The sequence below is a fragment of the Humulus lupulus genome, chromosome 6 (genome assembly GCF_963169125.1).
Source record: "Humulus lupulus chromosome 6, drHumLupu1.1, whole genome shotgun sequence".
Taxonomy (NCBI): domain Eukaryota; kingdom Viridiplantae; phylum Streptophyta; class Magnoliopsida; order Rosales; family Cannabaceae; genus Humulus; species Humulus lupulus.
The window spans coordinates 210,242,790-210,257,581 of record NC_084798.1 but is presented as its reverse complement, the minus strand read 5'-3'; the positions used below and the strand labels follow the sequence as shown (position 1 = coordinate 210,257,581).

Below are 14,792 nucleotides of genomic sequence, written 5' to 3'. Positions count from 1 at the left end.
TTGTCCCCAGGCCTATTTGATTCCACTTACTCGCGCACTACTAACAACTCCCCGAGGTTAATTAGTAGAGGCGGATGGGAATTTTGGTCAAATTTCCTTTAAGCAAGAATTGCTTATGGTGAAAGGACAAGATTTAGGTTTCTCTTTTTTTTTTTTCAAGTATTTTTCACAATATTACGCTAAAATATTAAAGAAGACAAAGAAAAATAAGGCAAAAATTAAATAAGACTAAAATTTAAGCAAGAGTAGGGAGGCATAGCATGCCATCAACCATAACAAAATTAAGGTAAAAACTAGGAGGCACAAGTGCCATCAACTTAAACATAAGATAGATGACTAGGAGGCAAAAATTGCCATCAACTAGCTAGGAGGCAACATTGCCATCAACTAGTAATTTGCGGAATTTAAATAAAATAAAAATACAACAAAATAAATAAAGAAAATTACACAAAGGTTAGGAGGCAAAAATTGCCGTCAACTAACAAAGATATAAAAGAAATAAAATTACAACAAAATTAGGAGGCACAAGTGCCATCGACTATAAAAATTTAAAAGGATAGATAGGAGGCACAAGTGCCGTCAACTAAATAAAAAAAAAAACAATAAATATAGAAATATAAGTATATATTTTTTTATGGGTGGTTGAACCGTCCCAAATTTTCTTCTTATCTTTTTTTTTTTATAGTATATATATTTTTTAGTTTTTTTTTTAAGTGCAAAAATTAAAATAACTAGTAGAAGAATTTACTAACCTTGAGATATTTTTCGTTTCTTTTCTCTTGCAACTCCCCGGCAACGGCGCCAAAAACTTGATGGACCCTAAACGGGTATGTTTAAAAATTTATATATCGCAAGCGCACGAATCGTCCATATAGAATAGTGATCGTAAGCAAGGATGTCGAACCCAAAGGAGTTGTCTAAAATCGAAAATGAAACTATTTTAAATCAAAAGTAATAAATTCTAACCTAGTTCCAAAGATTGATAAGTTTTAATAGTATGAACATAAAATGAAATATTGAAAAATAAAGCTTTTTAAGATAATGAAAATAAACCAATAATGAGTTGAAAATAAGTATTAAAAGAAAAGATTATTAAGATACTAGAATCCACAAAATGTAAGTTTAATAATATTTATTAGTATATTGATTCCCAAGTTTTAGTGATAGTTAAAATAATTTAAACTATCATTTTCCAAAAATATTTATAATTTTAAGCACAATTTTCTTATAAAAAGATAGGATTTTTCTTCACTTTTCAAAATTATAATTTCAAAGCATTTAGTGTAAATCAATCTAATGAAATAACAAATAAATCAATGAACATTATTTATAAGGCAAAACATAATATTTTTGTTCTAAGCATGGATGTGTACAATTTAATGACACATCTTACACAAAGAATATTATGTTTATGCACTAATGAAGAACAAAGTGTAAAAATGTTCTAACAATCTAAAATACAAGATATTTAAGATGAAAGAAATATATGAAGAAGAAAAATCCATAGACTTTGTTGCATTACAAGGGAAATCAACATACAACATAAATATTACCTAGTTACAAGTTGCTTCATCATGATCTTAATAATCTTATGAAAAAGATTAGAAGCACATAACTAGAATAGAAATTACAAAATAAATGACATACATACTTGCAAAATGCTCTTGAAAAACCCAAATGGAAGAGAGAATGGTAGAGAGAAAATGAGAGAAAAAGATGGTAACCAAAAAATTAAGCACCCCAAAAATGGTCTTGAAAGTCCATATTTATAGCCAAAGTGAGTTTATTAAAATAATCAATTTAAATTAATTAAATTGATTAGATTAATTAAATAAAATAAATATGGTATGTAGAGGTAAATTATAGGGTGTAATGATGATGTTGTGGTGAAAATGTGTAGGAAAAAGGATAAAAAGTTGGCATTTTTGTCATAGGGGACAAAGGGACAAAATGCATTTTTGTTGGGCTCAATAAGGGAAATGGCAGCAATGTGGTGGTTGGGTGTTGGAGGGGGGGCCACGGGTTGGGCCTAGAGTGGGCCTCACGTGGTTGGGCTTTTGGAGAAACACCATTTTTCTTGTTACTTTCTTTCAAAATTACCATCTTTCCTTTGATTTTCTTGCTTTTCAAGGGCAATAATTTTCCTACACAATAAATTATAAACTAAATTAAAATTAAATATTTTCATTAATAAAATATATCATATAACTCCCATGAAAACATTAATTAAAATTTAATTTACATAACATTTAATTTCAATAAAATCATATTTTTAGCATTCAAACTAACAATACTAATTTTAAATAATTAAACTACAACATATTATAATAACATATCTATAAAAACATATAAAAATCTAGAAAACTACAATAAGACTAATAAATTAAAAATTACATAAAAACTTAATAAGTTAATTAAAAACTCATGAACTAAGCAACAATTAGCATGTAAAACATGGTAAAATAACTCTATTTTGTAGAGTTATCAACATGATATAATGACTTCATGTATTATTATGCATAATATGATAATAGAAGATGAATGCGACTTTAATGCACCCATTGAAGAACGGTTCGAAGTGTCAAATCCAGAAGTTGAGATGGTGGGTAATGACGATGTGATAACTCTACAAAATAGAGTTATTTTACCACTTTTTATGTGCTAATTGTTGCTTAATTCTTGAGTTTTTAATTAATTTATTAAGTTTTTAAGTAATTTTGAATTTATTAGTCTTATCATGATTTTATATACTTTTGTGTGTTTTTATAGTTATTTTGTTGTAAAATGTTGTAGTTAATTATTTAAATTATTATTGTTAAGTTAGTGGTAAAAAAATGTTGTATTATTAAACTTAAATGTAAAATATAAATTAAGTTATAATTAATATTTTCAAAGAATTAAATTGATTTATTTTATAGTTGAAAATATTGTATTATGATATATTTTATATTTATTTTGTAGAAAATTTATGCTCTTGAAAAGAAAGAAAAATGAAGGACAATATGGCATTTTCAAGAAAGCAAGACAAGAAAAAATGTGGCATTTTTGCCTTCTTTCTTAGGCCCAAAGCAGCACCAGCCCACTTGCCAGGCCCATGCCGAAGCCCACATGCCCAACATTTGACACCTCACGCCTCTCTCCAGCTGCATTTCCTTCTTCAGCCAAGCACCAATGACCACAAAGCCACCAGCCACGGTCTCCTCACACTCCCTGCCTCAGCATCTATTTGGGCCTGCCAGCCTCATTTGGGTCCAAGCCCAACAACTCCTCCAAACAGCCACACCTGCCACCACAAATCTTCTCCACGCAGCCAGCAACCCATCTGTCACAGCCACCAAACTCATGCATGCCCAATTTTCTTGAGCCAAACATTGTCCCTTTTGTCTAAAAATATCACTTTTTACCCAAACTATTCTATACATTTTACCCCAAAACATCATTATTACACTCTATAATTTACCCATATTTTCCAAATTATAATCAATTAAATTAATTTAAATTGATTATTTTAATACCTCATTTTTTGCTATAAATAAATGATTTAGGGTGTCCATTTTTAGAGAGGAGGTTACCATACCAAAAATTCTACACATTTCAAAACATCTCTATTCTCTTCATTTTCTTCTTCTTTTTGGTTTATTTTCTATGTATTTTTAGAGGAAAAATTTGAGAGTTTCTCCTCCAAATTTTCCTATTTATGTTTGTAATTTCTATCCTAGTTATGAGTTTCTATCTTTTTAAGATTATTAAGGTGATGATGAAACAATTTGTAACTAGATAGTATTTATTTTGTATGTTGATTTCCCATTTTGTGCAACAAAGTTTATGGAATTTTCTTCTTCAAATATCTTCTTTCATCTTAAATATCATGTATTTTGGATTGTTAGCACATATTTACACTTTGTTCTTCATTAGTGCAAAAACATAATATTCTTTGTGTAAGATGTGTCATTAAATTGTACACATCCATGTTTAGAACAAAAATATTATGTTTTGCCTTATAAATAATGTTCATTGATTTATTTGTTATTTCATTAGATTGATTTACACTAAATGCTTTGAAATTATAATTTTGAAAAGTGAAGAAAAATCTTATCTTTTTAGAAGTAATTTGTACTTAAAATTATAAATCTATTTAGAAAATGATAGTTTAATTTATTTTAACTATCACTAAAACTTGGGAATTAATGTACTTTTAAATATTATTGAACTTATATTTTGTGGATTCTATTATCTTAATAATCTTTATTTTACCATCTTGTTTACAATTATTAATTTAGTAATATATATTGTCTTAAATTTCTATATTATTGTCTTTTATTTTTATTTTCATTATTCAAATTTTCATCAATTTTTGGAGCTAGGTTAGAATTTATTAATTTTGATTTAAAATAGTTTTATTTTCGATTTTAGACAACTCCTTTGGGTTCGACATCCTTGCTTACACGATCACTATTCTATATGAACGATTCGTGCGCTTGCGATTTATAAATATTTAAAACATACCCGTTTTGGGTCCATCACGATGCTCGATTTCAAGAATTTCTAGCTCGACATAGAAAAATCAAAGATAAGGATGCTCACATTGCACTTCGAAATGCATTAATTGAACACTTGTGGGACGAATATAGTAACGGAAAATTAGTTTAATTTAATTAATATTTCAAGGGTATGTTATGTTTTAGGGTTAATTGAATGTATTTTATTTTAGTAGTGTAATATTTAAATAGCAAAATGTAATGTGTTATTATAATTTTCAAGTTTTAATATTTATGAAATAAGTTTCATGTAATTAATAATGACATTTTTACTTAATTGATTAATTAAATAAATAAATGATAAAATAATATAATATAATAATAAATAATATATTTTTTGGTGTAACTTTTGGTGTTGTGATTGGAATGGAAAAAAAATATGATGCTAAGATTTCTTAATTTTGGTATTAGTGCAACACCATATATAAGATAATGGGTTAGAGATGTTCTTATTTTTCAAATTATTACGTGGCAAATGTTAAACGCTATAACTAAAAAAGTTCGTATATTTTTTTTATAAAATTAATTAATATTATATATTTTTTAATTATCAAGTGATAGGACTCCAAAAAAACGCATATACCTAGGCAAATCTTTTTTTTTTTATGATGTATCTTCATATATATATATATATATTATTTTTTAATATTATTTTACGATTGTTATTGATTTATATTTTTGCAGATATTATATTTTAGTGTGAAAAAGATAGTAGAATGTGAAATCATGATTACACATCCCATTATTTACGGTTTACAATAAATGCTATTTAAAAATATATAAAATGAAAAAAAAATTATTAATTAAAATCTAAAAATAGTTAAGAATTGTATATAAAAGTAAAATTAATATTATCGGTATGAATATAGTAATATAAAATATTATTGTAACGAGTTATGTAAATCAAATATTCATATAATATACAATCTCACCAATGATATATGAATTTAATAAATAAATCAAATATTAAATATATAATATACAAAAATATTATTTCAGTTAAATTAAATGAGCAAACACAACAAATATGCACCATTTCTAACAAATTTGAATCAATATCTTCAAATAACATGTTATTGTTTACAACGTGGTGACTAGAATAACAAAAATCAGGTTTAGTTATAAGGAAAATAAATATGTTTATTATTTCAAAAAGCAACTCGTTGTGTTGATCTGAAATATACATCTTTCAAAATAAATATATATCTAGTATTAAAGATGCTATTATGACACCATTTTTTTTCAACAAGGTAAGTTTTTCTCATTATTTATATCTCAATTTTGTTTTAATATATATATATATATGTTTGATTTATCAAGATGACCTACAGAACATAAGATTACATGCTTTTAAAATAAAATTGACTAAGTTTAAAATTGAAATATTTTGATAATTATTAGCTTGATCAGCATATTGAAATATATTTTTCAATTTAAATTGTTAAAAAAACTAAATAGATATGTTTATTTTGGAAAACGTTTACATGAAAAAATGATTATGTGTTTTGGAGTATTGTTAAGAATAATTATATGAACTTAAATAACTAATTAAACAAAACACAAAAGAAATTGTATAAATAAAATTGTTTAATATGATAAAATATTATATAGAAAAAAATAAACAATTTTATTAAATATATAAACATAAAAATTTTTAGTATAAAAGAACTCGTTGAACAAAAAATTAGCAAAAATGTTTATATAACCATAACCTGCTATTGCTATTATAATGTATTATTTTATTTATATATAAAGGTTTTTTTTTTTTTAAAAAAAAAGAAAACTATGTATAATTATTACATACCCGTCTAAATTAAATATTTTTGTTTATTTTACTATATCATGAGAAAAAAAATTGAAAACGGTGAATAATATAAGTGTTATTGTCTAACATATATCTTACTGTTTATTTTATGAAAACAAGATACACAAATATGACAAATGTTTAATTTGTCATATCTATCAATTTAAAGCAAAAAATAACAATTAAAAAAAAGAAACAAATTTGTTTAAAGTACAATATATTCATTCAACATTGACAAAATAAACATCGTTTTTCAAAAAAATAAACATAAATTTAACAGTATATTCATAGCAATAAATATTCATAAAATAAATATAAACATAACTCTATATTCATAAAAAGAAAAAAAAAATTAAGATACAAAACAATCCAAAAAAATTTAAATGACATCATGAGCACAAACATAAAAATAAACAAAATTATTACTATTTTGTTTAAAATAAAAATATACTATTATGTTTATAATAAAAAGTAAAAATATAGTCTTGAAATAAACTAGGGTTTATATATTTTTGGACCCTGTGTTTTTTTTCCATTACCTGTATGGACTTTGTGTTTTGACAAATTACTTTTTAGATCCTATGTTTTGTAAAATGGTTAAAATAGAACCCTAAACTCAATTTTGGACAATGTTTTCTCAACTAAAATCATAAATATTTTACCAACTAACAAATCAAAACAAAAATAAAATCATTCTGCTTAAAAACTGTGTAGTTATATTCAATTTTTTCTTCATCAAAATTGAGTTTAGGGTTTTATTTTAACCATTTTACAAAACATAAGGTCCAAAAAGTAATTTGTCAAAACATAGGGTCCAAAAAGTAATTTGTCAAAACATAGGGTCCAAACAGGTAATGAGAAAAAACACAAAGTCCAAAAAAGTATAAACCCAATAAACTAACATCATAAAATAATAAATACCAATGTGAAAAGGTCACGTTTTTTATTTAGTTTTTTGCAAATATGTATTGGTCTTTTAAAAATAAATGCCAATGTGAAAAGATTTCTAAAATGGGAAGTTATGATTACAAATCTCTAATTTCATAATTTTAACAATAAATTGTATTTAAAAAATATAAATTAAAATGAGAAGAAAAAAAGGATCTTATTAGTTAAAATTTAAAAATTGTAAGATTTGTATAAAAAATGAAATTAGTATTATTAGTTTTAATATAGTAATATAAAATATTATTATAACGAGTTGTGTAAAAATCTCATTCAATTATGGTATTAATTTAAAGCCCATGACAAATTTAGACTTTATAAGTGAGAATAAAAGTATACTAAAAAAATGGCAATTTTCACTTATATACAACAAGTAAAAAAATTACATTACTTAAATTATTTACAAAAAATATACAATCCATACTATTTTAATATATAAAATTATGAAAATGCATTCCCCTTAACTTAGTTTTAAGCCAATTTTCAGTGATCAGATTTGGAGAAACTATGGAGAATCAAGGTGCCAAGAAGTGTATGGAGGAGAACTCTCGCCACATGGCCAATCTCCGCCGCCTCATCATCGCTTGCAACGTACTTTTTTTGGCTTCTTCTTCTTCTTGGTTTTTGTTTTTTTTTATCGAAGAACAAAACAAATTTTGAATCTCGTGAATACTTGTGTAACCCATGCATTCTTAGAATTGTGAATTATTTGATACAAAATATATATACATTATACGATATGTTATGTATAGATATGTCGAATTTAGGTTATTCATGCAGCAACTAAAACATTGGGGTTTGATTAACATGTTAGGAGCAATTTTCTATTTTTAATCCGTCAACTGTGTAGAACTGTGTATTAGGAGATTTGAGTTGTGGAGTGATGATCTTTGTATAACTCATTGCATGTGTCAATTGTTAAAGGTTTAAATTTTATTTTTCAGCTTAAATATGGCCTTGTTAAATAGTTTTCTTTTTGGTTGACATGCTGTGTTGCACCATTTATTTTGGTTTCTAAAATATTTTCATTCCATTGTACTAATGGAATGTGTCTGGTTTTATTCAGGCTGTTTATTTTTTATTCAGAATGCTGATTTTTCATTCAAGTTTCACCTGGAAGCATGGGATTGGATTGGATTGGATTGGATTGGATTGGAGTGACATCGACAGCATATTTTTTCCCTTATAAACAAATTGCCCAAATGGTGAACCCTTCTTATACTGATGATGGGGAGCTTTTGGATTGGATGGTGGGTTTGATATGAGTACTCTTGGAGTTTGTGGGTATCTTTTGGCCCTCATGAAGTCTCACATTTTTTGTGTTTTTCTTTCCATTTTATTTGTGCCTATTTGATGTTAGATTAAATGTCAGCTATGTGAATATCTTTCTATTGTAGGCACCAAACTGATCAGTACAAGCATGGCATATAATAGAGTGGCATGAGCGTTGTGCAAGATTGTCGAGTTAGTCGCTCCATTGTTATTTCATGGAGCCTATTATTCTTTTACTTTGATTGTTATCCAAGAAGCCTAGACTAGACTCAAAGGTACTCTCATCTTAAGCTCAGCTGAAATGTTTTTTCTTCCTTTTTGATTGTTTTCCTATTGTGATTGTTCTAATTGGGTTAGGATTCTGCTTTATTTTTTTGCTATTGAATTATGTATTTCCATGCGCATAAAAAAAATTAGTCACGCGTGTAACAACATATTTGAACCTAGTTTTCAATACTGTAAATTATTTAGAATTTTCTGAAAATTTGCAGAATGCTCTAAACAACTACAATATATACGATCATAAAAAAAATCGTGTCGAAAACTGTTCATGGGTCTAAAACACTGAGAGCCCTACCAGTAGGACTTAAAGTGAAGCCTATATATATATTTATAGGCCACTGATTCCAGCCCGTCAAGTACGGCTACAGAACAGCTTCCGCTTGTGTTTCTTATTAAATTAATATATATAAAATGTTTTGCTTCTAATAAATGGTACCATTGACTGACAATTTTTGAAAAAGTTGCATAGGCCACTGGCCCACCCAATGTTAAAAAATATGAGTAACACTTGTGGTGTGTACCTGTTTGATTTGTTTGGTTTAAAAAATTTGTGGGTCATTGGGATATAGTTGTAATTGCATTTGTTAAATGATATTTTATTGTGGGCACAAGGTGTTTTGTGTAATTTATGATATACGATATAACTGTTACGTAAACATGATTGGCACAGTAAATGCACGTAAAAATACAATGATTCTAGTTAATTTACACAATAGTTAAACTAGGATACACATTATTTTATTCCTATTTTTGTCTTTGGTTTTGAAGTATGTAAGTGTTTTTTTTATTGTGTTTGATGAAAATGTGAACAGTGATTTGTTTGAACTTTAAATAAGAGATAACCCTATGCAACATGTTCATGTACAGAACAATTCTTATAAATTTGGTGACTTTTTTTAGCATTTTATCAAACTAAATATGTATGATAGTTACATAAAATATTCTTTGGTTCCGTGTTTTGAAGATGTTACATAAAATATTCTTTGGTTTCGTTCTTTGAAGATGTTTATAAGCATATTTTTTTTGTTTTTATTCTTTTGTGGTATGCTATATCTCGAGTTGTGGACCTTGTGATGTAGATTATCTTAGTCATTTATTTGTCAATGAAAATGTTAAATTCTTTAAATATTGGCTAAGGTAACCATATGGATCATGTCCTTGTAATGTAGAAAACTGGTTAGAAATTAACTAGGAGACTTTTTTATCATGGGGACATCTTCTCATTACTGTCTACTTCTTCGACCTTTTTTATCACTCCACCATGCTTCTTTCTCATCGTCAGTGTTCTGGATACCTATATGCCTCCACGACACAAATAACCTACTCAACTTCAAACCAAGTAAACAGACCACCAATTGATATTATGATCATAACATATTTATTCCCAAATAACCAAATTAAAAAATTAAGTATATAATTTGCATAATTATAATTAACTTCTTAGAAAACAAGTATTTGAGCAAATAAAAGGTTACAATCACAATTAACTAACATTGAGCATAATTAATTAACTTCTCAAAAAACTTAATTGTTAGACAAACCTAGCTTTTATTTCTAGTTATATTTCTAATCTAGTACCTAAAGTAACCTTTGATTCAATAGATGCAGATTTAAACAATCAAATACAAAACCCTCTGGCCATATACAAAAAATGTTTAAAATTTATTTTTTAATTTTATACCATCATAAACAGCATGCAACATGCAAGTAATAATAGACTGGTGCATGTTAGTGTTCAGTTCCATGTTAGTGTTGCGTTCGTAACGAAGTGGAAACTCTTTGGGCTAGCTTTTATGCAATTTCTATGCTATCAACTATGGAATCATGCGTTGCAGAGGATTCAATGGTGCTCCAAGGAATGCTCTAACCAACAAATACCTAAAAACCAAAAACCTAATAAACCCTTACTCAACCGAAAACATAGTAACTTTGTCCAAAAAATAAAATACAAAAATCTCTCAAGGACAACCGCCGGAAAGGAAAAAATATACTATAAAAAATAAGAATAAAAGGGACATGCTTTTTGTGGTTACCGGTTGGATTTTTTTATATTAAAAAAATTAATTGAATAGGGATATAAATGTCTTTCCATATAAAAGTAGTATGTTGAAATTGTTAGTATACATACAATGTAATAGCCTACTGCACATTATTTACAAAATTTAACACAGAGATTTAATAAAAGTTACACACCTGTTGCTCTAGGATTCACATTTATATTTTAATTTTTTTTTCTAGAACTCATGGCCTTCAACATTTATATTAATTATTTTTACTTGAAAGATGACTAACAACTATTTATTTAGCTTTTTATAGGATTTTAGAAATACAATGTTAAATTATTTTTTTAATAATGAGATTTTGATTGTAAGCTTGTTATTTTAAAATTTAAAATTCTAGTTATTTAAAATATAATGTTTAAAATCATATAAGAATTTGGGTTATTTAAAAAAAAAAAAATTTAGTTTATATTGTATGTAATATATTTATGAAATACGAAATGCTTAAATTTGACAAATCATTACTGGCGAAAGAGGCACTCGTTAGGGTGATTACACAGGATTTGGACTCGTTTTGATTCACCGAGACATGAGTTTGGGTCAGAAGTCCGACGCTAGACTCGTTCAGATGCACCGAGTCACGCATTAGTGTGATTAACACCCTTTCGACGCTCTTTCGGGTGCATCGACTTCCATGCAAATCATTACGAGTGACCGAGGCACTCGTTAGGGTGATTACACAAGATTTGGACTCGTTTCGATTCACCGAGGCACGGGTTCGGGTCAAAAGTCCAGTGCAGGATTTTCTCAGATGCACCGAGTCGCGCATTAGTGTGATTAACACCGTCTTGACGCTCTTTTGGGTGCACCGACTTCCATGCAAATCATTACGAGTGACCGAGGCACTCGTTGGGGTGATTACACAAGATCTAGACTATTTTCGATTCACCGAGACATGCGTTCGGGTTAGGAGTACCGAGCTAGACTCGTTCGGATGCACCGAGTCACGCATTAGTGTGATTAACACCTACTCGGCGCTCTTTCGGGTACATCAACTTCCATGCAAATCATTACGAGTGACTGAGGCACTCGTTAGGGTGATTACACAATATCTGGATTCATTTTGATTCACTGAGACACGTGTTCGGGTTAGAAGTCCAGCGCTGGACTCGTAAGGATGCACAGAGTCACGCATTAGTGTGATTAACACCATTTCGACGCTCTTTCGGGTGCACTGACTTCCATGCAAATCATTACGGGTGACTGAGGCACTCGTTAGGGTGATTACACAAGATATGGACTCATTTTGATTCACCGAGACACGCGTTCGGGTCAGGAGTACCGAGCTAGACTCGTTCGGATGCACCGAGTCATGCATTAATGTGATTAACACCCTTTCGGTGCTTTTTTGGGTGCACCGACTTCCATGCAAATCATTACTGGTGACCAAGGCACTAGTTAGGGTGATTACACAAGATTTGGACTCGTTTCGATTCACCGAGACACGCATTCAGGTCAGAAGTCCGACGCTGGACTCGTTCGGATTCACCGAGTCACGCATTAGTGTGATTAACACCCTTTCGACGCTCTTTCGGGTGCACAGACTTCCATGCAAATCATTACAAGTGACCGAGGTACTCGTTAGGATGATTACACAAGATCTGTACTATTTTCGATTCTCCGAGACACGCGTTCGGGTCAGGAGTACCAAGCTAGACTCGTTCGGATGCATCGACTAATGCATTAGTGTGATTAACACCGTCTCAGCGCTCTTTCGGGTACACCGACTTCCATGCAAATCATTACAAGTGACCGAGGCACTCGCTAGGGTGATTACACAATATCTGGATTCATTTCAATTCACCGAGACACGCATTCGGGTCAGGAGTACCGAGCTAGACTCGTTCGAATGCACTGAGTCTCGCATTAGTGTGATTAGCACCCTTTCGGCGCTCTTTCGGGTGCACCAACTTCCATGCAAATCATTACGGGAGACCGAGGCACTCGTTAGGGTGATTACATAAGATATGGACTCATCTCGATTCATCAAGACAAGGGTTCGGGTCAGGAGTCCCGCACTGGACTCGCTTGGATGCACCGAGTCACGCATTACTGTGATTATCACCGTCTCGACGCTCTTTCGGGTACACCGACTTCCATGGAAATCATTACGGGTGACCGAAGCACTCGTTAGGGTGATTATACAATATCTAGATTTGTTTCGATTCAACGAGACATGGGTTCGCGTCAAAAGTCTGGCGCTGGACTTGTTCGGATGCACCGAGTCACGCATTAATGTTATTATCACCCTTTCGGCGCTCTTTTGTGTGCACTGACTTCCATGCAAATCATTACGGGTGACCGAGGCACTCGTTAGGGTGATTACATAAGATTTGGACTCGTTTCAATTCACCGAGACATGTGTTCGAGTCAGGAGTGCGGAGCTAGACTCGCTCGGATGCTAATCTCTCATAAATTGAGAACTAATTTGGTAACCGTTTAGTAATTATGTTACTAGGTTTGATATATGGAATATTTTGATCGTGTTTAGTATTACTTATGGTACTAACATCCTTAATACCCCATTTGCTCGCCCAACAACCCTACTAATGAAGGGAACCACATCATTTGTACTACAATTTGCAACCTTTAAGCTAATCTACCATAATTTAAGAACTAATTTAGTAACCATTCACTAATAAGGTTACTAGGTGTGACATTTGAAACAATTTGAATATGTCTGGTATCACTAAAAGTACTAATATCCCATTTAATTACTTGAGAGCCTTACTAACATGGAAACCACGTCATTTACTTACAATTTGCAACTTCCAAGCAAGTGTCTCACAATTAGATAGTTAATTTGGTAACCATTCACTAATTAGGTTACTAGGTGTGATATTTGAAAGATTTTGATTGTGTCTAGTGTTACTTATATCTCCAATATCTCATTTACTCACTCAACATCCCTTCTAATGAATAGAAATACATCATTTATACTCACAATTTGCAACCTCTGAGCTAATAAATCATAACTTGAGAACTAACTTGGTAACGATCCACTAATTAGGCTACTAGTTATGATATTTAGAGCATTTGACTATGCATAGTTCCACTAATTGTACTAACATCCCCTAATATCCCACTTTGTTACTCAGGAGCCCTAATAATGAGATAACCACATCATTTGTATCCACAAATTGCATCCTCCAAGCTAATCTCTCATAATTTGAGAACGAATTTGGTAACCATTAACTAATTAGATTACTAAGTGTGATATTTGAAATATTTGACTATGCCTAACGCCACTAATAGTGCTAACATCCTCTAATATCATATTTAGTTACTTGAGAACCCTACTAATACAGGAACTAAATGTAAATTGCAAAATTAAACTAACAAAAAGAACACGAGCTTAACACTGAAATTAAAGAAACAAAAGAGAATTACTTCAATAAATAGCGAATTAGGGAATTTAATATCCTCTTCTATCAACTCTACTATTTCATTAATGCTAGATTTCACTATCACTCTTCTTATTAAGAGAGCAAGTTTACAAAAATATTTTATATTCAGATTAAGATATATAAAATTCGACCTAGATATGAATTTTCTATATTTTTATGATAAACTCACATATAAGAAGCATTAAGATCAAAAGCTCAAAAACTACATAAATTATATTGATACTCTCTTTCAATATTAAACTCTATGTTCAATCAATTGTAGCATGTTTAAATCTCACATTTCAGATTTTGACTCAAACTCACATGGATTATGTAAAAAATGGCCAATCAATCACATATAATAAAAACAAATTGAAAGGATCTTAAAGAAGAAGAAAAAAATATAAACTTTGCATTAAATCATTGTAAAGTTTCAAGAAATTCAATTAAAAACCCTAAAAATAAAATTAGTTCATGGCAAAGAAATCCAATATCAGCTTTGGTC

General features: G+C 29.6%; 1 pseudogene; it reads left to right on the top strand.

The window, feature by feature from the left end:
• The first annotated feature begins 7,794 nt into the window (after positions 1–7,794).
• Positions 7,795–8,718, top strand: LOC133785937 (uncharacterized; annotated as a pseudogene).
• Positions 8,719–14,792: the final 6,074 nt, after the last annotated feature.